Source organism: Oncorhynchus kisutch, linkage group LG25 (assembly GCF_002021735.2).
Source record: "Oncorhynchus kisutch isolate 150728-3 linkage group LG25, Okis_V2, whole genome shotgun sequence".
Taxonomy (NCBI): domain Eukaryota; kingdom Metazoa; phylum Chordata; class Actinopteri; order Salmoniformes; family Salmonidae; genus Oncorhynchus; species Oncorhynchus kisutch.
This window is the reverse complement of record NC_034198.2, coordinates 17,762,392-17,785,761: the sequence shown is the minus strand read 5'-3', so window position 1 is coordinate 17,785,761 and position 23,370 is coordinate 17,762,392. Positions and strand designations below refer to the sequence as shown.

Here is a 23,370-nt window from a genome sequence, read left to right as displayed (position 1 = left end):
ACGAGGTCATTATGGCAAGAGAAATATACACGTTTACAGCGTGTGTGTGTGTGTGTGTGTCTGTGTGTGTGTGTGTGTGTGTGTGTGTGTGTGTGTGTGTGTGTGTGTGTGTGTGTGTGTGTGTGTGTGTGTGCATGTTTGTGCATGTTTGTGTAGATGTGCAGTACTCCTGTTTAACAAGTGTCCGGACAAAACTGTTTCCACATGCAGATGAGTTTACAGGAGTTCCTAACTGGAACAACTAACACCACCCAGTCCCCTAAATGAGAGACTTTCCCCTATCGTTACAGAAGAAACACACAAACACATAGAGAGAGCGAGAGCTTAGCATGGGTTTTACAGAGGGCCTTGTAAAGAGTCTTATTTTCCACACGGTTTGTGCCGTCGCTGTTGGCATGAGAAGTGCTGAGAGGAGCTCTCTATAAAATGTATGCTCTCACTGTGGCTGTATCTCACTAATACACATCAGCCCAGCAGGCTGCGTTTACACAGGCATTCCAAATCTGATCTTTTGACACATTTTGGGCTGATGGTCAAAAGACACATTTGTGGAAAATGATCAGAATTAGGCTGCCTGTGTAAACGCAGCCTCTGACACACCTTACTTTACTAATCAATGGCTTGATGATCAGTTGATTCGTTGAATCAGGTGTGATTGTGCTGGGATGGAACTCCTTCTACACACCCGTGAGACAAAGAGAGGACATCACTTTTGACTCTTCAGAGAAAGATTGGAAATGGAAGCTAGAATAGATTGAGCTGTCAATTGCTATATTATTGGTGGAGAGTTCCACTTTCTTTTCCCATCTGTCCCTCTCGCTACCATGGTATAATCAGAGCGAATGAGGATCAGAGAGGTGGCATTCACACCCCCAACTCTCCCTGCCATACGGCGGCACTAGCCATCCCTGCTGCTCACAGATTACCTGCACCGTCTTCATTGTCATTCTAATAATCACTGTCTCTATTCTGATACAATGTCGTCTCTCTATTCTGTTACAATGCTGTCTCTCTCTTATGACAGCATTCTCTGTTTATTCTAATCCGAGCTACCCATTCCGTTAGAGTCTAGAGCAGTTTTTGTGTTGCGATCCAACAAGAGCTTTCAGAGTTTCCCTTTGACCTGAAAAAACATAAACAGTGTTTGTGGTTATAATTTCTTTCCATGACCCATGAAAGAATCCCTCACAACTCACTCTGTACCAGGGAGTCCCGATCATCCCACACATAGTAGCTTCATATCAGCTGTAAGAAGGTCTAGTCTTTCACTGGACCTCAACAGCTGGGCAGAAACACCAAGGGGTCGCTAAATGTCATTTCTGCAAGCCATGATACCCACCACCTCAGATTGTTCTGAAATCTTTTTGGTAGTTATAAACATATAAGATTAGCACATTATTTTGTGTAAAATATCATTTTATTTCTGAGAAATTAAGCTAATTGATTGCACCCAAATTGGCCATTTCAATGTATGGCATTCATAGTATTCAACAAATATAGTACCTAACATCCGATTTGGACCTAACCTTTTTCTAACAATGAGTAAGACATGAGGAATCCAAAGAAATTGTTAAAAGACACCCACGGACCCCCCACACCCCACGCCAAACCCAACTCACACTGTACCAGGGAGTCCCAATCTCACACACACACAGTAGCTTCATATCAGCTGTAAGGGCTAGACTTTCTCTAGATCGCAACAGCTGGGCATAAGCACCAATGGAAATGAGAAATGCTTTGTCCTATAAGTATATTCAGGAAATGTATCCAGGAAATGTTGATCTTTGCATTAGCATTATACATACTCCTGTTGTCTTTTAAAGGTTATGGATGTGGTTATAATTGCCAAGCTGTATTCATTTCCTGAGTTGGAGAAAGACCTTTAACCATTAGGCTCATGCACACAAGTAAACAGACAAAATAAAGCACAGAGAGAGAGTCTGACAAATTTGTTCCAGCCACCAGGCAGAAGCACCCAGCCAGTGTATCCAATGTCTAATGCTTCTGAGTTAGGAGTTAGGCCTCAGCACTGAGAAGTGCTTGGTCATGCACAGACATTCCGACATGACGTAATGGTGGAACACTGACTTGAAATTAGAATGTCTGATGTCTCATTTGTGATTCATTCCAGTCTAATTCTATGGTTAGACGCAAGGACTGTATGGTTGGAGAAAAATGAGGAAATATAGAGTGTTGAGACATGGTCATCCATGGTGTTCAGTCCCTCTCTCTCAGCAGCTCTGGAGAGGTGTGATTTCGGAGTTCTTCTCTGCTTATCCCTGCTTAGGACTAAATACCCTCTAGGGGGAAATTAAAAACCCTCTCTAGGGGGATATTAAAAACCCTCTCTAGGGGGAAATATTTATTCGCAGAGGGACACGTGTGTGTGTGTGCGTGCGTGTGTGTGCGCATGTGTGTGTGTGTGCACTGTAAATGCATTTTTTCTCAAATACTAATAGCAAGTTGAACTCTAAGTTAATAAAAAGTTGTTATTACTTAAAATGTTTGTGGTACTGACTCAAAACTAAATGAGAAGTCACACCAACAGTTTTTTAAAGATATAACAACAAATGAAAACAAAAATCCCAGGCAGGTCTAATTTTTTAAATTGTTTTTAATATCCTTTTTTTTTTTTTGCATGCATAGTACATTGAGTGATTAATATTATGCTACACAAAGATAAATAACATACAATTTTCTGAACTAATCCAATCATTTAGTTATAATATTTGCACCCATTACTGAAATGCTTATTCCAGTTTAGATGGATCAGGTAGTCTCCTCCAGCTGTTCCTAACCCTGGCAATCATTATAAATGCAGGTTGCGGGTGAATACAAATTTCAACTGTTGGATATCCTGATGACTCACTGCTTCCAGAAGATGTCCATCAGGGAGGCTGGGACTATGGATGTACAGTGTGGTCTGAAATTATTGACACTGTTGATAAAGATGAGCAAGAAAATACTGTGCTTTTTCGAGGCTCAAAAAACTGGGAAATTATATAATTTAATACTTAAACAATTGCTCAGAGAAAGACGTTTTACATAACAAGCAAACATTTGTTTTCAATAAAACGTAGGGCTAAACTATTTTCATACCCCTGTTTTCAATTCATTTCAATACCTCACCTTGCAAGGATAACGACACTTATGAGTTTGAGAACACATTGGGAGGGATCTTAAATCATTCCTCCATGCAGAATCCTAAAGATCCTTCATCTGCGCTTATGGACAAACCACAGGATTTCAAAGGGTTTCAAGTCCAGAGACTGAAATGGCCATTGCAAGATGTTGATTTGGTGGCCAAATAACATCTTATTTGTCGATTTTGATGTGTGGTTATTGTCTTGCTGGAAGACCCACTCGGGGACAAGTTTCAGCCTTCTGGCAAAGGCAACAAGGTTTTTGGTAAAAATATCCTGGTACTGGGTAATGTTCATGATGCCATTGACCTTAAGGACCCCAGGACCAGTGGAAGCAATATAGCCCATAACTTCAAAGACCCACCACCATATTATACAGTAGATATGGGGTTGTTTTCTGCTCATGCATTCTCAATTTGACTCCAAACCCACCACTGGTGTGCATGGCCAAAGAGGTTTATTTTTCTTGTCATCTGGCCTAAGCACTAGTTCCATTCCAAGTACCAATGCCTTTTAGCAAACTCCAGGCATTTACATTTCTTGGATGACATGGAAATATAGTTCGTTGGCCATGCACACCAATGGTGGGTTTGGCGTCGAAATGAGAACGCAGAATACAATGCATTAGTATAAAATAATATAATGTCCCTATTTTTTTGCATACAATATAGCTTTGTATTTGTATTTTTATTATGTATTATTATTATTATTATTATTATTTTTTTGCTCATCTTCATTAAGGGTGTCAATAATATCATAACCCACTATATCTCAATAGTCTCACCCACCTAGTAGGTGTCAACCACACTCTGTCATTTTTCAGATCAGTAAAGATGGAGATGAGAAGTGGGAAGGAATGCACTTGACTACTTAGATGCCTCCTTTTAGACATAATTCATCTGGAGTTCTTCTGACGGTCCCCAGTATAAGTAGTCATACACCTGAGTATTAGACAGAGCACGTTAGCAGAGCTGTACAAATCAGATGGATTATACTATTGAGGTTTACATTTACTGGAGGAATTACAATGTTTGTTACTCTTCTTATTGTTCTGTATCTCACACTGTCTGCATAACTGCTCTTCAATGGTTTGTATCACAATCCGGCCATGATTGGGAGTCCCATAGGGCAGCGCACAATTGGCCCAGCGTCATCCAGGTGTGGACGGGGTCGGCCGTCATTGTAAATAAGAATTTGTTCTTAACTGACTTGCCTAGAAAAATAAAGGTTAAATAAAAATACAAAATTCAACTAGAGGTGTGCCGAGTAGTCGGACAAAATGAGTATCATAACAGATATGGGCAATTTTCTGGATATAATTATGATCGGAATATTTTTGTAATCATCAGTGATGTGAAAACTAAACATCTTTCTCATGTCAGTCAGTCAAGTAAGGTGCTACAGTGCTACACTGTCTAAGTAACTCAACTGGCTAGTTTGCTTGTCTGTAAAGAAAAGGGTGGGCTGCACGTTGATCCGGCTGCTCTAATTGGGTAGAGTGAAGCTGTATTTCTCTGTCCACTCACTTCATAAATTCACCTGATCACTTTCACTTTTATGCTTCAATTAAGAAGGAAAGGAATTCCACAAATGTGCTTTTAACAAGGCACACATGTTAATTGAAATGCATTCCAGGTGACTACCTCATGAAGCTGGTTGAGAGAATGCCAAGCGTGTGCAAAGCTGTTATCAAGGCAAAGGGTGTCTACTTTGAAGAATTTTTTTGTTTTTGATTTGTTTGACACTTTTTTGGTTACTACAAGACTCCATATGTGTTATTTCAGAGTTTTGATGTCTAAACTATTATTCTACAATGTAGAAAATAGTAAAAATAAAGACATACCCTTGAATGAGTAGGCGTGTCCTGACTTTTGACTGGTATATATAGGGAATTGGAAAGATTGGAAGTGATTGGGGGATTGGAAGTGATGCAGACAATTGCATTGATGGACGCTGCAATATATTTTCAATATTAAAGCTGATCTAACCCTTAAAAAAAATTACTTGTGATGATGCGAACAAATAGCTCTGTTTGCTGGAAGAGGAACCCTCACCCTGTGTGTGTGTGTGTGTGTGTGTGTGTGTGTGTGTGTGTGTGTGTGTGTGTGTGTGTGTGTGTGTGTGTGTGTGTGTGTGTGTGTGTGTGACCTAGGCCTGCTGAGAGAAAGTGGCAGATCATGAAAGGGAAGGAAGCAGTGTTTATGTATTTTTGTCTCTCTCCTTTTCTTTAGGAATTGTTTCATCTTGTTCAGAGCTAGGTCACAGTCTGGGTAACGACGTGAGCAGGATCATAGAAGGACAGATAGAGAGGAAGAACTACGGTGTGTGTGCTAGCGTTCCTGTGTGAGTGTGTGTGGCTCTTGTATCGGCCTCCACAACCAAATGAAGTGGCACGGGCACCATAAGGGCAAAACTTTGTTGTTGTTGGTACAGAGAAACGTATGCTGAACAAAAATATAACATGCAACATGCAACATGCAATGTAACATGAGTTACAGTTCATGTAAGGAAAAAAGTCAATTGAAATGAATGTATTAGGCCCTAGTTATGGATTTCACATGACTGGTCAAGGTCTCAGCCATGGGGAGCAAGGCTGAGGCAATCAGATTACGTTTTTTCCCCACAAAAGGGCTTTATTACTGACAGAAATACTCCTCAGTTTCATCAGCTGTCTGGTCTCTTTCGATCCTGCAGGTGAAGAAACCAGTTGTGCAGGTCCTGAGGTAGCATGGTTACACGTGGTCTGCAGTTGTGATGTTATGTTTGCAGTGTTATGTTTTGTGCAAATCCAATGAAACACATAATTAGGTACAACTCTCCAAATTTTCAAGCATAGCCGTGGCTGCATCGTGTTATGGGTATGATTGTTAAGGACTGGGGAGTCCTTAATGATTTGCACAGGCAAAATCCTAGAGGAAAACCTGGTTCAGTCTGTTTTCCACCAGACACTGGGAAATAAATTCAGGACAATAAGCTAAAACATAAGGCCCAATCTACATCAGAGTTGCTTACCAAGAAGACAGTGAATGTTCCTGAGTGGCCTAGTTACAGTTTTGACTTACATCTGCTAGAAGAGCTACAGTATGGCAAGACTTAAAAATGGTTGTCTAGCAATGATCAAAAACCAATTTGACAGAGTTTAAAGAATTGTGAAGAGAATAATGGCCAAATTTTGCACAATCCAGGTGTGGAAAGCACCAGAAATAATCACAAATGTAATCGCTGCCAATGGTGATTCTAACATGTATTGACTCAGGGCTTTAAGTACTTATCTAATCAATATATATTAGTGTTTTATTTGTCATTTGTTGCTTTACAAATGTTATAATTTTTCTTCCTCTTTGACATTACAGAGTATTCTGTGTAGATCGTTGACAAAAACAAGAACATTTAACCAATTTTAATCTCACTTTGTAACACAACAAAATGTGGAAAAGTCAAGGGATGTGAATAGTTTCTGATTGCACTGTATGTGTTCTCCTAGTAAGAAACTGTCTGGAAAAAGCTGACTTTCATGTTCAATCTTGCATTCTGAATGCCTATGTTTAAGATGCAAACACTTATTAGCACATCTAAATGCATCATGTTTAAGTTTTAAACACTGACGTGTAGGTTATAAATGTATCACATGGTTTCATGTTTCATGGTTTGAGAGTGTAGCATTTTAGAGACACCCTGTACCTCTGAACACAGATGGTACGAAGGATTCACATCCCAGCAAAGGCAGATGTGGAGAGACACACACACACACACACACACAAAGAATATAGCACGGACAGCAGTCTATGACCAGCTGAGGCCTGTGCTAACTACCCCAAGATAAATTCACTAATGCCACGTTTCCCTGGTTGGTGCTAAACACATAGCAGCATGACATAGCAATCCATCACAAACTGCTCTGTGTATGTGGGTGTGTGTGCATGTCTGAGTTTGTGTGTCTGCTTTAGCAGGTCCAATAGAGTCCATAACTGCAGAACACACAGGTCGTAAAGGGCTCCCCGAGCGCAAGAAATAAGGCTTTACGAATACACACGCGCACTCACAGACACTCACAGAGGAAATAAGGCCTTCTGTGCCTCATGGCTTCTTTGGCAGGATAGTCTGGAGAGCTTACTGTCTGTCTGTCTTAGCTGTGTCCTACTACTACTTAGTCACATGTGGTCAGTGGGCTGTAGCATGTGCTGGCATGAGATTCACTGAAGCTGTTTTCACTCCGATTGTCTTTTTTTTAAACATATTTTTAACAGCCAGTCTCCCTCCTCTTCTTTAATTCAGTTTAATGGTTGTGCTCTCTCTCCTCTCTTCTCTACATCAATTTACAGTTTTTTCCAACTGCTTACACAAGTTTTCAAAACTGTCTCCTTTTTTTCAAAACTCTACACACAATTCCCAAAACTGCACAAACAAAATGCAAAATGCCTCACATCTTCTTCAAAATGTAACACTGCATTCAAAATGCCATAAACACATGTCAGAATGAAGCATTTGCATCAAATGACAAACACCGCTTTCATAATACTACATTTTTGGATATACCATGTAAACACTGTTGTTCTAAATCTAAAGCTCTTTGGTCTTTCATAGGCTTATATCTACATTTCAATACAATGTTCTACAGTGAAAGTAATCTGATGAGAGGGGTAACAAGTACACTGTAAACACCAATGCAATGTAGAAACAGAAAATATTTATTAGGCCAAACATTACTGTGGTATACAGTAGCATACAACAAAACCATAAACATATGTAAACCAAAAGTATATTCTTTAGAATACAGTAAAGAACACAATTGTGTGTGTGGGGTCCCGAGGGGGCAGTACAGGAATTGGTAGGGGGGGGGGGGGGGGGGGGGGGGGGGCAGTCACCAGTGCTAAGCTACGCTTCATCTCTTCTCCAGCCTGAGTCTGGCCACGATACTTCGTCCACATCACAAGATACGTTTTCTCTTGCCAAACATCGAGGAAAGTATTTCCTATCATGGCGTATCCAACCTAGGACAGAGGCAACCTCTATGTCCCCACATAGACCATATTTATAATTGCAGTTTCTTGTACATCTATAAACAAGCCTCCTCGTCCTCCATGATGTCTTTGCCTTTCCACTCTGTACAGAATTCAAACACAGTATGTGTTCAGCATAGGAACTGTAAACAATGTACAAAAGAAATGTAGTACAGCATGATAACCAACCTCATTCATTCAATGCAGTGCAGTAAATGGATGGCTTAGAGTTACAAATGTTTATGCAATACTATGAAGTCATATGTATTTTACAGTACATTACTGTAATGCTAAAATAGTCATTAGATAGTTGCATACCTGTTCTCATTTCTGAAGGTTCGAATTATGGACGCCACTGTAAATCAACTCAAATTGGGCTGGACTCTTTGAACTCTCAGTCCAGCCTCTCTCATGGTCAAACCGTGGTTGATTTTGCCATAACTGCATACATTTTGCCCTAATCTCATTAGAGATGCCTCTCCTTCATTCTCTTCTTTGCCCTTTTCCTCTTCCTCTCCCTCCTACTCCTCTTGCTCTCTGTCCATTGTTGGCATCCATTGTTCAAAACAGGTAATCTGACCTTTGACCTATTTATAGGCCTATACTACAGTAAAGCAGTGATTGGTTAGTGATCAGTTAAGCTATTAGTGTTTGCACATTTGAGGAGTGTGTGTGTGACCTGGTGAATAAGTGTAGCATTTTGATTGGTTGTGTTTGGAAAAGGAAAGCAAGTCACTTCCTGTTAGATTTTTGTGTTTTAGGTTGAGAATTGTGTGTAGTGTTTTGAAAAAAGTGTTTTATGCAATTGACAACTGAGTCAAAGGCTGAGAAATAGCTTATGGTTTGGTTTTGCACATTTGGTGTGTAGTTTTGCACTTTGAGAAAATCGTGTGACATGAAAAGATTTTGTGTGTAAGCAGTTGGAAAAAAATCCCTCTCTCTCTCTCTCTCTCTCTCTCTCTCTCTCTCTCTCTCTCTCTCTCTCTCTCTCTCTCTCTCTCTCTCTCTCTCTCTCTCTCTCTCTCTCTCTCTCTCTCTCTCTCTCTCTCTCTCTCTCTCTCTCTCTCTCTCTCTCTCTCTCTCTCTCTCTCTCTCTCTCTCTCTCTCTCTCTCTCTCTCTCTCTCTCTCTCTCTCTCTCTCTCTCTCTCTCTCTCTCTCTCTCTCTCTCTCTCTCTCTCTCTCTCTCTCTCTCTCTGATTCCTGTCTGGTTAGGTCAGGTTATCTGTTCTCATTTTATAAGCCTGCTCTCCATTACCCTGCTGAGCCTGTAAGTATGCATGTATATATATGTGTGCGTGTATGTGCATACTCATACTAGCACTCCACACACCTGCAGACCGCATATTTATCACTCTTCTCTCCCTGTGGCCTCCTTTCTCTAAGGTGGAAACATTTTTCAGTTCAGTTCATTACAAGGACTAAACCCCTGAACAGTGTGATTTTATGACCCAGATTAATCACACCCAGACTAAAACAGTCTACATTGCAACACGCTTTGGATTCCTAACGGAGACATCAGCAGACTATATAACGATAACAAAATACTGTATAGTGATTACATCTGCCATTGATCATCATTTACAGCCCAAAGTGTTGCTAATACATCTCTGCCTACATCTATCTGGACACCAGTCAATGATGAGTGCTAGCCCTATTGTAGCTCTGCTGACATGTGGAAGTGTTTTTCATCCCAAGAAGATTATATCCTCCAGGATTTGTCCTCAGACTATGTGTATTTTAATGATCGCTCTTGCCTTTTCCCCCTAATATTACTACTTTCTCGCCCAGCACACGCGAGCTGTGGGTTTTAGCGTAGTCTCTAACTCTCCATAGCGTGCAAGTCACAACAGAATCGCACCATGCAACATAACAACTGACAATGGGAAATGGAAATATGGGTCTGGGTTTGTGTGATAAACATGAAGCAACATGCACGCAACAGTGATCAAGAGCTATTGGATCTATTGGTTTGCGTTATCTCTCTCGGCTGTCTAATACAATTACTGCTAAGTTGTTCATTCAATTTACAACAACCTCCATCAATAACAACTTACAGGCTGTTAGCTCTGGCTTTTGTGAGTGCCATTCATACAACATTAATTCTTCTGAGCAGCAGTCGATGCTTCCACTGTGATCTGTCAAACACGTCCTTCCCCATTCATTAAATTCTAAATCAATTTGACTAAACACATTTCTGCTTGACTGAATTAAAGTCTATTTGACTCAATTCAATTCAGTAGGGCTTCAATCTGGTTTCAGAGCTGGTCATGGATTCACCTCATCCACGCTCAAGGTCCTAAATGATATCATAACCGCCATCGATAAGAGACAATACTGTGCAGCCGTATTCATTGACCTGGCCAAGGCTTTCGACACTGTCAATCACCACATTCTTATCGGCAGACTCAACAGCCTTAGTTTCTCAAATGACTGCCTCGCCTGGTTCACCAACTACTTCTCTGATAGAGTTCAGTGTGTCAAATCGGAGGGCCTGTTGTCCGAACCTCTGGCAGTCTCTATGGGAGTGCCACAGGGTTCAATTCTCGGGCCGACTCTCTTCTCTGTATACATCGATAATGTCACTCTTGCTGCGGGTGATTCTCTGATCCACCTCTACACAGACGACACCATTTTGTATACTTCTGGCCCTTCTTTGGACACTGTGTTAACTAACCTCCAGACGAGCTTCAATGCCATACAACTCTCCTTCCGTGGCCTCCAACTGCTCTTAAATGCAAGTTAAACTAAATGCATGCTCTTCAACCGATCGCTGCCTGCATCTGCCCACCTGTCCAGCATCACTACTCTGGACGGTTCTGACTTAGAATATGTGGACAACTAGGTGTCTGGTTAGACTGTAAACTCTCCTTCCAGACTCACATTAAGCATCTCCAATCCAGAATGTAATCTTGAATCGGCTTCCTATTTCACAACAAAGCACCCTTCACTCATGCTGCCAAACATACCCTCGTAAAACTGACTATCCTACCGATCCTCGATTTCGGCAATGTCATTTCCAAAATAGCCCCAACACTCAACAAACTGGATGCGGACTATCACAGTGCCATCTGTTTTGTCACCAAAGCCCCATATACCACCCACCACTGCGACCTGTACGCTCTCGTTGACTGGCCCTCGCTTCATACTCGTCGCCAAACCCACTGGCTCCAGGTCATCTACAAGTCTTTGCTGTGTAAAGCCCCACCTTATCTCAGCTCACTGGTCACCATAGCAGCACCCACCCGTAGCACGCGTTCCAGTAGGTATATTTCCCTGGTCACCCCCAAAGCCAATTCCTCCTCTGGCCGCCTTGCCTCCCAGTTCTCTGCTGCCAATGACTGGAACAACTGCAAAAATCACTGAACCTGGAGACTCATATCTCATATTAGTGAGGGCACTAACTGTAAGCACCAGCTGTCAGAACAGCTCACAGATCAGTGCACCTGTACATAGCCCATCTGTAAATAGCCCATCCAACTACCTCATCCCCATACTGTATTAATTTATTTATCTTGCTCCTTTGCAGCCCAGTATCTCTACTTGCACATTCATATTTTGCACATCTATTACTCCAGTGTTTAATTGGAATTACTTTGCCACCATGGCCTATTTATTGCCTTACTTATCTTACCTCATTTGCACATCCTGTATATATACTTTTTCTACTGTTTTATTGACTGTATGTTTGTTTATTCCATGTGTAACTCTGTGTTGTTGTATGTGTCAAACTGCTTTGCTTTATCTTGGCCAGTTCGCAGTTGTAAATGAGAACTTGTTCTCAACTGGCCTACCTGGTTAAATAAAGGTGAAATAATATATTTTTTAAAGGAATCAATAGCTGCATTGTGTACCAGTGGAATTGTGCAGCACATGTAGGCAGGGTAGGCAGTGAATACTCTGTGATATTCTAATACAAATATATATTATGTTAAGCCAAATAAACAAATAATTATGTGACACATTTTCATATTTTTTTTCCCATTGTCTGATTTTCTCTGAAAGATTCAGGTGAATAAAACTGCACACAAAAAAAGGCGCCAGGGCATTCATGCCTTTCTTTCCATCCATACGAATCCATACGAATCCATTAACATCTTTAAAATGCACAGCCTTTCCTGTCTCCAGGCATGGTCAGCATAGCAAAAATACTGTTTTTCCTACAGTAACTTGAAGTAGTTTGAGCCGATTTCATATTTTGCACATGCGTATTGCCTAAACATTTGCTGTGGGTAATTGCCTGGGATAAGCTGTGCACATTTGGGCATGTAAGCATCATTTGACGCTAGCATCCCTTGAACTAAACAATGCTAGCTTGCTAGCAAAAACAACCTGATAAATGGACACCACTGTACTGCACCTCAAAACATTTTCCAAGTTAAAATAATCATGTAATAAGCTGTTTGGGGGATTCGAAGAGTGAAACGTGAACTTTATTTTTTTTAAATCTTCCCATGTACATACAACTATTCCACCTCTGGAACGTCAACTATAATGACAGTTAAGACCAGACAGAGGCAGGATACAGCGTAGAAGATGGGATTTTATTCATTACAGGCAAGTCAACCACCATCTCCCTCACTGCTAGCTGTCGGGCAGGTGAACAGTGAGTGATGGACTGTCCACTTGTCTGAAAAGTCATTACCAATTAATACTTTTTTTACCCAGACTTTTCGCATCTCGGGCATTTCATTTTGCTTCGTGGACGCAGTTGGAATGGGGCTTCTCCCGCCACTCAATGTGGGCCCCAGCCTTATGTTCCATGGTGTTTACATGCACCGCGCATTGGAAGAATTACAAATCCATTGTGAATGGCTATGGAGTTTTCATTGTGAATTATTCAGATGAAATGTGTCCATATTTTGGTATTTTAGTGCCACCTTTCAGTTATAACTGTAAATGCAAAATAGGTCTATGGCTGAGCTGAGTTGATCAGTGTGTCAATTTGTAGAATTATTTGAAATATGCAGTTATCCGAGGCTATTGCTTGTCTATCTTGGCTACGTTGGTATTTACATTTGGTGAAAACATTTTTGGTCAATTTCGGTTTATAGCCTATGTCACTTTGGTTGTTGGTGCTATCTATTCTATGGTGCGGCAGGGTAGCCTAGCGGTTAGAGTGTTGGACTAGTAACCGGAAGGTTGCAAGTTCAAATCCCCGAGCTGACAAGGTACAAATCTGTCGTTCTGCCCCTGAACAAGCAGTTAACCCACTGTTCCTAGGCCGTCATTGAAAATAAGAATTTGTTCACAACTGACTTGCCTAGTTAAATAAATGTAAAATTAAATGGTGAACTTGGGCTTCATCAAGGTTTATTTGTGAGTAAATCTGGCTTTGATAATGGCCAGTATTTACCCAGCCACCAACCTCACCGCACATTGCTGGTGCAGTGTCATCGCTCTCTCTGATCTATTGTGTCACTCTGTCCACACTGTAATGACACTGAGTGAACGGCTTTAACCATGTGAGATCCCTGGTTGCAAAAATGCAACAGGTCCTAAACTCACATCCAACACTACACAGTTAATCTCCTTAGACCCAGATGTATTTATTAGTAGCATTTGTTGTGTGTTCAGTGACATGAAGAAAAAATTAACTGAGAAACAAACATTCTGAGCCAGAAATAGAGGTATTTTTGTCAGTAAAGGCAAAAACGCATTTGCAAAAATGCTTGGGTCTCACACTACGGATTGTTGCTTTCAGCTCTATGCCTCTCATCCCTCTGTAAGGTCGTGTGTGTGTGTGTGTGTGTGTGTGTGTGTGTGTGTGTGTGTGTGTGTGTGTGTGTGTGTGAGAGAGAGAGAAAGAAAGAGCAGCAAAGTGCTTTCACTACATGCAGTACAATCATCAACACCCCCTTCATATCGCTCTCTCTCTCTTTTAGTGACGTTGGTTGAGAAGTGGCTTTTCCTAATGGGCCAAAGCTGCCAGACAAGCCCTTGAACACACACACACACTCTTCTCTACATCAGATATCCCTCTCACTGGGGTTTCAATGGCTCTACTCTAACCAGTTTTTTGCCCTTTTGGCTGAAAAGAATACAGACTTACTAGGGGTTTACATTTTTTTAACATTTTTTTTTATGACACTGTTATTGTTTTCATTAATTTACTTCATTAATGACCTTCAGGTCAAACGTGGTATTCATTTATTTCTGAAGTTATGGGAAAAACAAGAAAGTGGCTTAGTCTAACTGGATTAACTACCAAGGTGGGACCGTGAGTCTAACTGGCTTAACTACTGAGGTGGGACTGAGTCTGGGCCTGTTTCAGACTGCGAGGTCAGTCTGAAAAAGTCAGTCTGATGCTTGACTTGTTTATTTGTGCCGACGACTAAAGTGACTTTCACAGGAATGGCTTGGCTGTGACTCCTTAGTGTCAAACTTCAGGTAGGCTTGGCTGTGACTCCTTCAGGTAGGACATCAAACGTTTGGGCCAGACTTTTTGACAGGAAATGGACGGAGAGGGAGATGGTTTTGGAGTTTAATTATGAGATCCAATAATTCTTCTGGGTTTTCATTAAGCCTGAACAATTGTGCCTCATCGAAAGTACTCGATCAAAATCAACCCCAGCCAGAGAGAGTTGTTATTTATTGAGATTAGTCTATTTATTGAGTAATTAAATTTGTGTATCCCCAGAACGAGCCTTCGCTCCACTCAACTTAAGTTCCCAAATAAACTAATTACCTTGCCTAAAACAACACCAACAGATGGAAGGCAACAGTAAAACTTTAGCGGTGGAAAAGTTTGCGAAATGCTCGTAAGATGTGGAGCCAGCAACAGCCAGGTTTGGTTTCCAGACCATCCGAGGCAAATACCAGTGATGGTTCAGCAAGACTTTATTAGGAGATGCTGCGAAGAGACAGTGTCATATCATTAAACACTGTTTGACTGTCATCCAAGGCAAGAGAAGAAAGCAGAACACAATTGGAAGTAGTAAGTTAGGAGTAAGTGCGGCTAGCGGCTACTCAACAGATGTCCATGTAATCGTTTCCAGCTTAAGGCCTAGATTCAATCAGCAGACATCCGCATAGTAGATGTTTTGGGGGTACCGGGGGTGGGACGGCATTGAAGCCATCAAATCGGTGAGCAACTGCTCTTGTGATCATTGTCACAAAGCCACATCCGCCCCACTCCCGTTAGAAGATCAGAACGAGAAAGTGTAGGCTATTTCGAAATAATTACTCTGAAATTGAAAAATTGGTCAACTTAATAATGAGGATTTCGATCATCCTAATGCAGGTGTAGATTACATCTCACGTTCCACTGTTTGAACTTGTAAACAAGGCTGCATGGGATTTACTCCGTGCAGCCAATGGAAATATCCGCTTTAGGTATAATGCCAGGAGCCACTTGTGGATTTGGCACTTCTTAATACAGTTCAACCTCAGACACAGTCAAAACACTCTCTATGAGGATGTTGGCTAAGCGGATCGGTTTGAATCGAAACTTAAATGTGTTTTGTAATTGTGGAGAATAGGCCCTTTTATCTGCCCTAATTGTAATGATCTAATGACCAGTCACTGGATCACAGAACAGTAATATGACATCACCCGCTGGCAGAGGTTTAAAGTCATTCATTACAGTTACTCTCATTACTGTAATTGAGTAGCTTTTCCAAGTACTTTTTGGGGTATTTTTCAAAGTCAGCAATTTTCCCTCTACTTGATAAAATGTAATTAACATAACAGTACTTCTACTTGAGTAGGATATTCCAGTACTCTTTCCACTAGTGGTGAGTGAGTGAAAGGTATTTTTTGTGTGAGGGAGAGAGGGTGGAAGGGAGGGGGGTGGGAGGGAGGGACGGTGTAAGGACTGACGCTGGAGAAGAGAAGCAGGTACAGGGAGTTGACATTTAATTAGGAACGGACATGCAACAGGACAGGAACAGCGTCAGAAATGGTAACACAAAGACAGACGCGGGGAATGGAGCTGGGGAACAGACAGATGTCGGTGAAGTAATAAACCCGGTGATACAGTCCAGGTGAGTCCAGTGAATCGCTGACCTGCGTGACAAGGGAAGGCAGGTGTGCGTAATGATGGTGGCAGGAGGGCGTAACGCAGGGCAGCCTGGCGCCCTCTCGCTCCAGGGGGGAAGAGAGGGAGCAGATGTGACAGAGGGAGTATAAATGGGTGAATGTCAGCCGGTCCCGTGGACAAGTAACAGACTTTATTGTTATGCACTTTTTTTGTGTAGCTTTTTTATTTATCAATACATTTTGATTCCTTTGAATGTTTAATAAAAAACAAACATGTTATTAGTATATTTTGAACAAATCATATACAGATGTGCCTTGTTGCACCTTATAAAATAAAGGAACTCAGTTCCTAATGTACATTCATTTCTTCTTCCTTTTTCAATTTCATGCAATTTAATGCAATATTTTAATTTTAAAAGCAACTCAGAGTAAAAGTAATTAAGTACTTTTTAAATGAGCTACTTTTACTTGAGTAGTTTTTTCAGTACTCTTTCCACCGCTGCCCGCTGGCCAAGAGCTTGGTGAGAACATGTTCATAGATACAACACTGCTGAGTGAAGGGGGGGTAGGATGAGATTGACCCTATTCCACTCAGGCATTTCCAAACCATGCATCAACTCTGTTATCTGAACTTCTGTACTATTAGCTATTATCCCAAATGTATTGCTTATCTGTCCTCGCAAATGAAAGCTACAAGTAATTGTCTGAAATACCACCACTCTCACATCATGAACGTTATGCTTGGCCTTCAAATATGCCTTACTAAGTATTCAGTGTAATTTTTCAATAACTGCGCTGCAATATACAGGTGACAACCATGTGTGCATTTGTGTGATGTGTTATTGCGGTGTATTCCGCCTCCTCATTCATTCACATAGAATTACACCATTTCAGTGTTGCGGACAATTTACGTAGGAGGCATTACTGAGCAGGACAAACTTCTCTCTTCAACCAGAGCCCAAGCACAAACTTTTTCCTCCCTGGCACATTTTCCAGCTGCCCTCACTTCGCCTTCACTACTAATAATAACTTTGGACATGTGTGCATTTCTATCAAAGTAAGTGCCTTATCATTATCATTATAGTTTCTGTATATTGTGTTGTACTGACAGGCTAACGGACATCATTGGAGTCAATTGGAGGTCTACCTGTGGATGTATTTCTACTATTATCTACTATTATTCTGATCATTCACATTCTTAAAATAAAGTGGTGATCCTAACTGACCTAAGACAGGGAATTTTTACAAGGATTAAATGTCAGGAGTTTTGAAAAACTGAGTTTAAATGTATTTGGCTGAGGTGTATGTAAACTTCCGACTTCATGTATGGAGCATAATGTACTTACTGTTTTATTCACGTTTACAAGCACTGGTGACAAGTCATGTATTCCGATTCTTGCATTGTAATGGACATATACTGTATGATGTATGTAAAATACTTTTTGAAAGTCCTATTGGTTATGATGAGCTAATGCTGAGCTAATTACCAGCTATGTGTGGCGTCATGTTGACATCATACAATGCATTCCGGTTGTCACGTAAGCGTCTGTCAGAACAAAGATGTTATAACAAAACGAGGTGAAGGGATGGCTCACTCGTCTTTCCAGTAAACTTCTGGAAGTGAATGATGGTAGATGACACACCCCCTTCAACATGCATACTGCAAACAGGCCCAACTCATCTTGTAACCTCTTATTTTTGGTTGCCGGGGAAAAAACAAACATGTCGGTGCTCACAAGCTACCCAATGTCGGATTACTTTATATTTTAGAAAGTGTTTTACTCAATTATTTCGATCACTAGTGAGGTCACCCATGATGTGATGAATTATAAATCATAATTGCTATTAGCTCATTCATACGATGGTTTTTGTCATTCAAGAGTTAGCTAAATATGATCCCTTGTGTTAAGTCACTCTTTCCTCAGTTAGCGCTATAACTAATGTAGCCTACATTTTCTGGTTTGGATGATAATTGTGTTATGCTGTCACTACTTCTGTGAATGTCTGAACATTAAATCCAAAAATAAACTGCTCACATTGAGGACATAACATTGTAAAGACCGTGTTCGTGCAAAATGTTTCTGTGAATAAAAAACAGTGTGGCTTTCTCAAATGCTGACTGTTGCGTCAATCGTAACTGGACATTCTAAATAAGTATTCTAATCACACCGGTTTGAGAGTACAATGCAGGAACCACTGTAGAATGATCACACCTGTGCATTTGTGTGTGTCAAAGTGTTAATGAACTTATTACCTTTGCTAATGTGTGTGTGTGTGTTTACGTGCCTATGTGTGTGCTAAATAACTTTATCTTCACAATTTAAGCCTATCTAATGAAGAGCCTGCTTGGGTGATGAATGTGACATTACCATGAGTACGCAGCTAATTGGGTTCTACTGTATGGTTTGTGCATTATGTAATTCCTTTCCTTTTCAGAACTTATTATAATATCACTGATATACAGGAAATGAATACGACTTGAGCAGCAGAACTGTAATTGATACAGGGAATTAGACTAGGCCTATAGGCACTGTAGGGTACTCTATGCCTGCAGTGAGTAATATTGGACTTGGAATAAAAGGTTATCTATAACATATGAAAGTAATTTGAAAGATCAAAGAATGTTGACATTTTAAAATATAGCTCTTGGATCCATCCCCACGATATCATAGTCAAATCAACTCTCTCTTTTAATGGCGAAAGTACCCTCGCCCACAAAGCACTGGAGCCAATATCTGACCTGTTTCAGGAAACTAGAAATCTGTCACGGGTCAATACTTCACAGGAACTTCAGAGTTAACTTTTTTTAATCAAAATACATTTTTGGCAGAAATGCATCTCGAACATGTGAACGTTCATGTGCCTTAGTAACAAACTTGTATTTTTTTAAAATTACGAGCCTAGTTGGTTTAGGCCTGAGCCTGATTGGTGTCACACTTTTTCTCCATCCCGAGCAAACACAGCTGATTAATCAAATTGCATTCTAAACTGAAGATCATGATTAGGTGATTATTGGAGTCAGGTGTGTTAGCTGGAGCTCGGCCCTCGAGGAATGGAATTGCCCACCCCTGGTTTAGCCAAAGATAAAGTCAGCAACCTTTCCGCTAGCCATGATTGGCTGAGATAATGAGTGGGCTGGACATGCCAAGAGATGAGTTTGAATTGGTCCGCCATATAGCACGCTTCTATCTATTTGAGATGGTCAGTATGTCTAGTCCTGTGTAACGCACATTTTTTTATGAATCAGTGTTTATGAAGCAGCATAAGTGTTGCTCTCCACTTTTTGGAGGACTGTGTTTTGAAATCAGTGGAATTTGAGAATTACAGCTAAGGAGACTGAGAAAACACCTGTCTTTAAATTTAATCTTCAAACTAAGGGCAACCACGGCAACCGACTGAAGATTTGTCCAACAATGAATGATGTATATGGGTAAGATAGTCTAGCAAGCTACACTTTCAGATATTGCAAGTTTATAATTTTGACAGAAAGAGCAATTTGCATGGCTAGCTATAGCCTAATTTTAGCTAGCTAATGTGGAACCTTTTTGGTTAGCTACCTGCAGATTCATGCAGGGTAGTAACGTTATAAATTGTGATGATGGTTCATTGTTTATCTAGCTAGCTAATGTTAGCTGGCTCAGAGCTAGCTAACATTGAACTTGGTTGGTTAGCTACCTGCAGATTAATGCAGGATAATAATGTAATGAGTTGGGATTATGATTAATTGCTAGATGTCTTGCTAGATTAATTGCTATATTAATTGCTACATGTTTTAACAAAAGACTCCACTATGCGTGTAACCATTTCGGGTGCGTTCGTAAATTCAGTCTGGCCATCTACTCCGATTTCAGAGCACACTCATCTAACTGATTAATTTACGAACACTCAACACCCATTGAATATAGCTTGGTTCAGTAAACATCAGTAAATTAATCGTCCAGAGTATCATGTGTGCACTCAACGTGAATCACTCTGAATTTACTAATGGACAATCTGACAGCACAGCTGCAGTCACCAACGCTCTGGATAATGGTGAGTAATGTTTAGTGAGCTGTTCTCTCTCACGTAGATGTCTGGTAGTAGCTAGCAAGTTAGCTTGGGTGCTTGACTGCTGTTGTTAGTACATTCGGATCAACCCTTAAAGAGTTGGGGCTAAAGCATAAGAGGGTGTGAACAATGCTGAATGGGTGTAGACAAAGAGGGCTCTCCAATAGTAATACGAAAACATTCAAAGGCCATTTTCTCAAAAGTGAGTTTACAAGTTTATCAACTTTCAAAGCAAAATTACTTTCCCATTTTTCCTCAATTGTAGTGTATGATATACAATTTTGTAGATCTGAGTCTCTACTTTTATCCAATGTAAAAAACACAATTTCAAATGTTGCTACCTATGACCGATTTGAGCAGGTCGGTCACATATAGCCTCACCAATGCGACATGAACGTAGTGTCATTTAAGGTGAAGTCTGAATACTACAAGCATACTTTTATGAAAGCATTGGCAGGCAACATACCCCTAAGACTTGTTGAGATGTTATCTCACCAGTCCATCAATGATCCTGCATAAAACCCCCTGTTATTTTGGATGACTGTTTTCTCTGTGGCCAATGTTAGAAAAACTTTTAAACAGGTTAACACTCACAAGGCCGCCGTGCCAGACGGAATACCAGGGTGCGTTCTCAGAGCATGCACTGACCAGATGGCAAATGTCTTCTAAGACATTTTCAATCTCTCCTTGTCACAGTCGGAAATCCCAACATGTTTGAAGCTGACTACCATTGTCCCTGTTCCCAAGAAATCCAAGGTAACCTTCCTAAATGACTTCCGCACTGTAGCACTCACATCTATAATTATGAAGTGCTTTGATCATGACACCATCCCAGACACCCTGGACTCCAATTCACGTAAACAGATCCACAGATGATACCATCTTAACTGTACTTCACACTCCTCTCTCCCATCCTGGACAGGAGGGGAAATAACTATGTGAGAATGTTGTTCATAGACTACAGCTCATCATTCAATACAATAGACCCCTCCTAGCTCAGGACCCTGGGAATAAACACTTCCCTCTGCAACTGGATCCTGGACTTCTTGATGGGCTGGCCCCAGGTGATGAGGGGTAGGCAATAACACCTCTGCCATGCTGACCCTCAACATTGTGGTAGCATGTAGCCTAGTGGTTAGAGAGTTGGGCCAGTAACCAAAGGGTTGCTGGATCGATTCCCCTACTTAACAAGGTACAAATCTGTTGTTCTGCCCCTGAGCAAGGCAATTAACCCACTGTTCCCCGGGCGCCAAAGATAGTTGTTTTTGCCACCCGTGAGAGTACATGTCATTCCTGTTCATGTTAATCTCACTTTTCTTTCAATATTTTTGGACATTACATATTCTAATATCAAATTAATAACAGTATTATTTAAATATTATAACATAGTGGTAACTCTCCCAACACTGGGGCATGCATAGGCACTTGAGGACCTCTTGAGTAAGCCTCACAAAAGATACAGAAGTGTCTTTGCTCAACCATAACATGTGATGGCAATACAACAGAACAGATGAACCAGAAAGACATTTACTCTCACTCCCATACTAAGCCACACCTCCAGTCTTCTGATCTGATCCAGCATCAATAACCCAACAACCAAACTGAGTGGCCCAACTGGCTCGGTCAAAATAACCCAACATGTGTTTTGTCCAATGCTTATCCAAATTGGGTTGTTTTTATCCCAGCATTTTAAAGAGCGTAGGAGACTCTCAAACAAAAATAATCCATCCTTTTCTCAAGTCACTGGACATTTGCCAATAAAATGCAGTGGAGTGCCTGTCCCAAAAAAATTAAAAATTTATATTCTCTACATCTCAGTCTCACCAGGACACCAGCCCATCTACACCTGCAGCATTGTGGTGGCCCATGAAACAAAGGAATAGCATCCGGTGTGAACAAGGGAACAGCTCAGTCGGACTTGAAGTTGGATTTGAAGTTGAAATTGAGGTTAGTAACTGTTGATCTGATGTCCAAAAGTGCTCGGTCGGTCATATGTGATAATAGTATGAACTTTCCGTACAAAAACACGAAAAAACTCACTAAATAGCAAAGTCGGGTTGGAACTCATAAAATGACGTCTTTCTCCGTCCGCATCATCTTTCAATGGAACCATAAGTGGTCAGTGTTCATGGCCATCATTGCTGTATATGAGGCATTAGCAATCACAACAGACACAGATTCAAGTTGTTTGAAGCCAAATCCGTCTCACCTCACGGTTGTAAACAAATCAAAGAGCCGACAAGGACCACTTTTCATATCACTTCGCTCTTCTCTTCTGAAGATCTTTTCATCAACAGAGCGGGAAAAAATTAAACTGCCTGCTGCTGACTTTAAATAAATGTTTTTAAAAAATCCAGAGATGAATGTTTGTATTTGAAGTGTGTTAGTTGAAGTAGTCCGAAGTAATCAAGGGGACAGCGGGACACCAACAGGTAAGGATGCAACGTGAATACAAGTCTGAAGAAAAACATGGCAGATGGGGTGTAATGTTCAGTGTGGAGTTAAAAAAAAAACTGTTTTGGTCACAGTTTTGAAAGCCACAGTTTGTAAAGGTTAGAAAGTTTCGATTATTTTAGGTGTCCAGAAGTTCTAAACTACGTATAAGCTACTATTAGGTTATTGTGTGTGCATGTCATTGCATCTGGTCTGGCATCATGTTGAAGTTATCTCCTCAGAACTTAGAAGAACATATGTGATTAAGCAAATGTACTGTATGTGTCCTTCTCTACCTTCACCCTGAGAGAGCAGACATCTAATGAACCCCACAGCTCTCTAGCGTTACCTCTCTCTCTATATGTATATATATATTTATATATATATATGTCACGTGTGCTCCCTCTCCGGCTTCTAGGTCACCAGGCTGCTCGTTATGGCGCACACCTGTCACCATCGTTAAGCACATCGATGCATTATGACACTCACCTTGATTACCTGCCCTATATCTGCCACTCCCTTTGGTTCCTTCCCCAGGCCTTATTGTTTCTGTTTCATGTCTGTGCGTTGTTCCTGTTTCTTGTTTTCTATTATGTTGTGTTTATTTATAAAAACTCTGACTCCCTGAACTTGCTTCCCGACTCCCAGCGCACATCGTTACATATATGGTCCATCTTTCCTGGCGGATTCATTTATACCATTGATTTACCTAGCTGAGATATAGACTGACAGACTCTTTAAAAGTTTGTATCTTGCTTGATTTTATGGC

The 23,370-nt window shown here is 40.8% G+C and overlaps 1 protein-coding gene across 1 annotated transcript in view; it reads right to left on the bottom strand.

The window, feature by feature from the left end:
* LOC109869926 (urotensin-2 receptor) overlaps positions 1–23,370 on the bottom strand; it is an 81,270-nt gene that overhangs the window by 4,141 nt on the left and 53,759 nt on the right. The window lies entirely within an intron of this gene.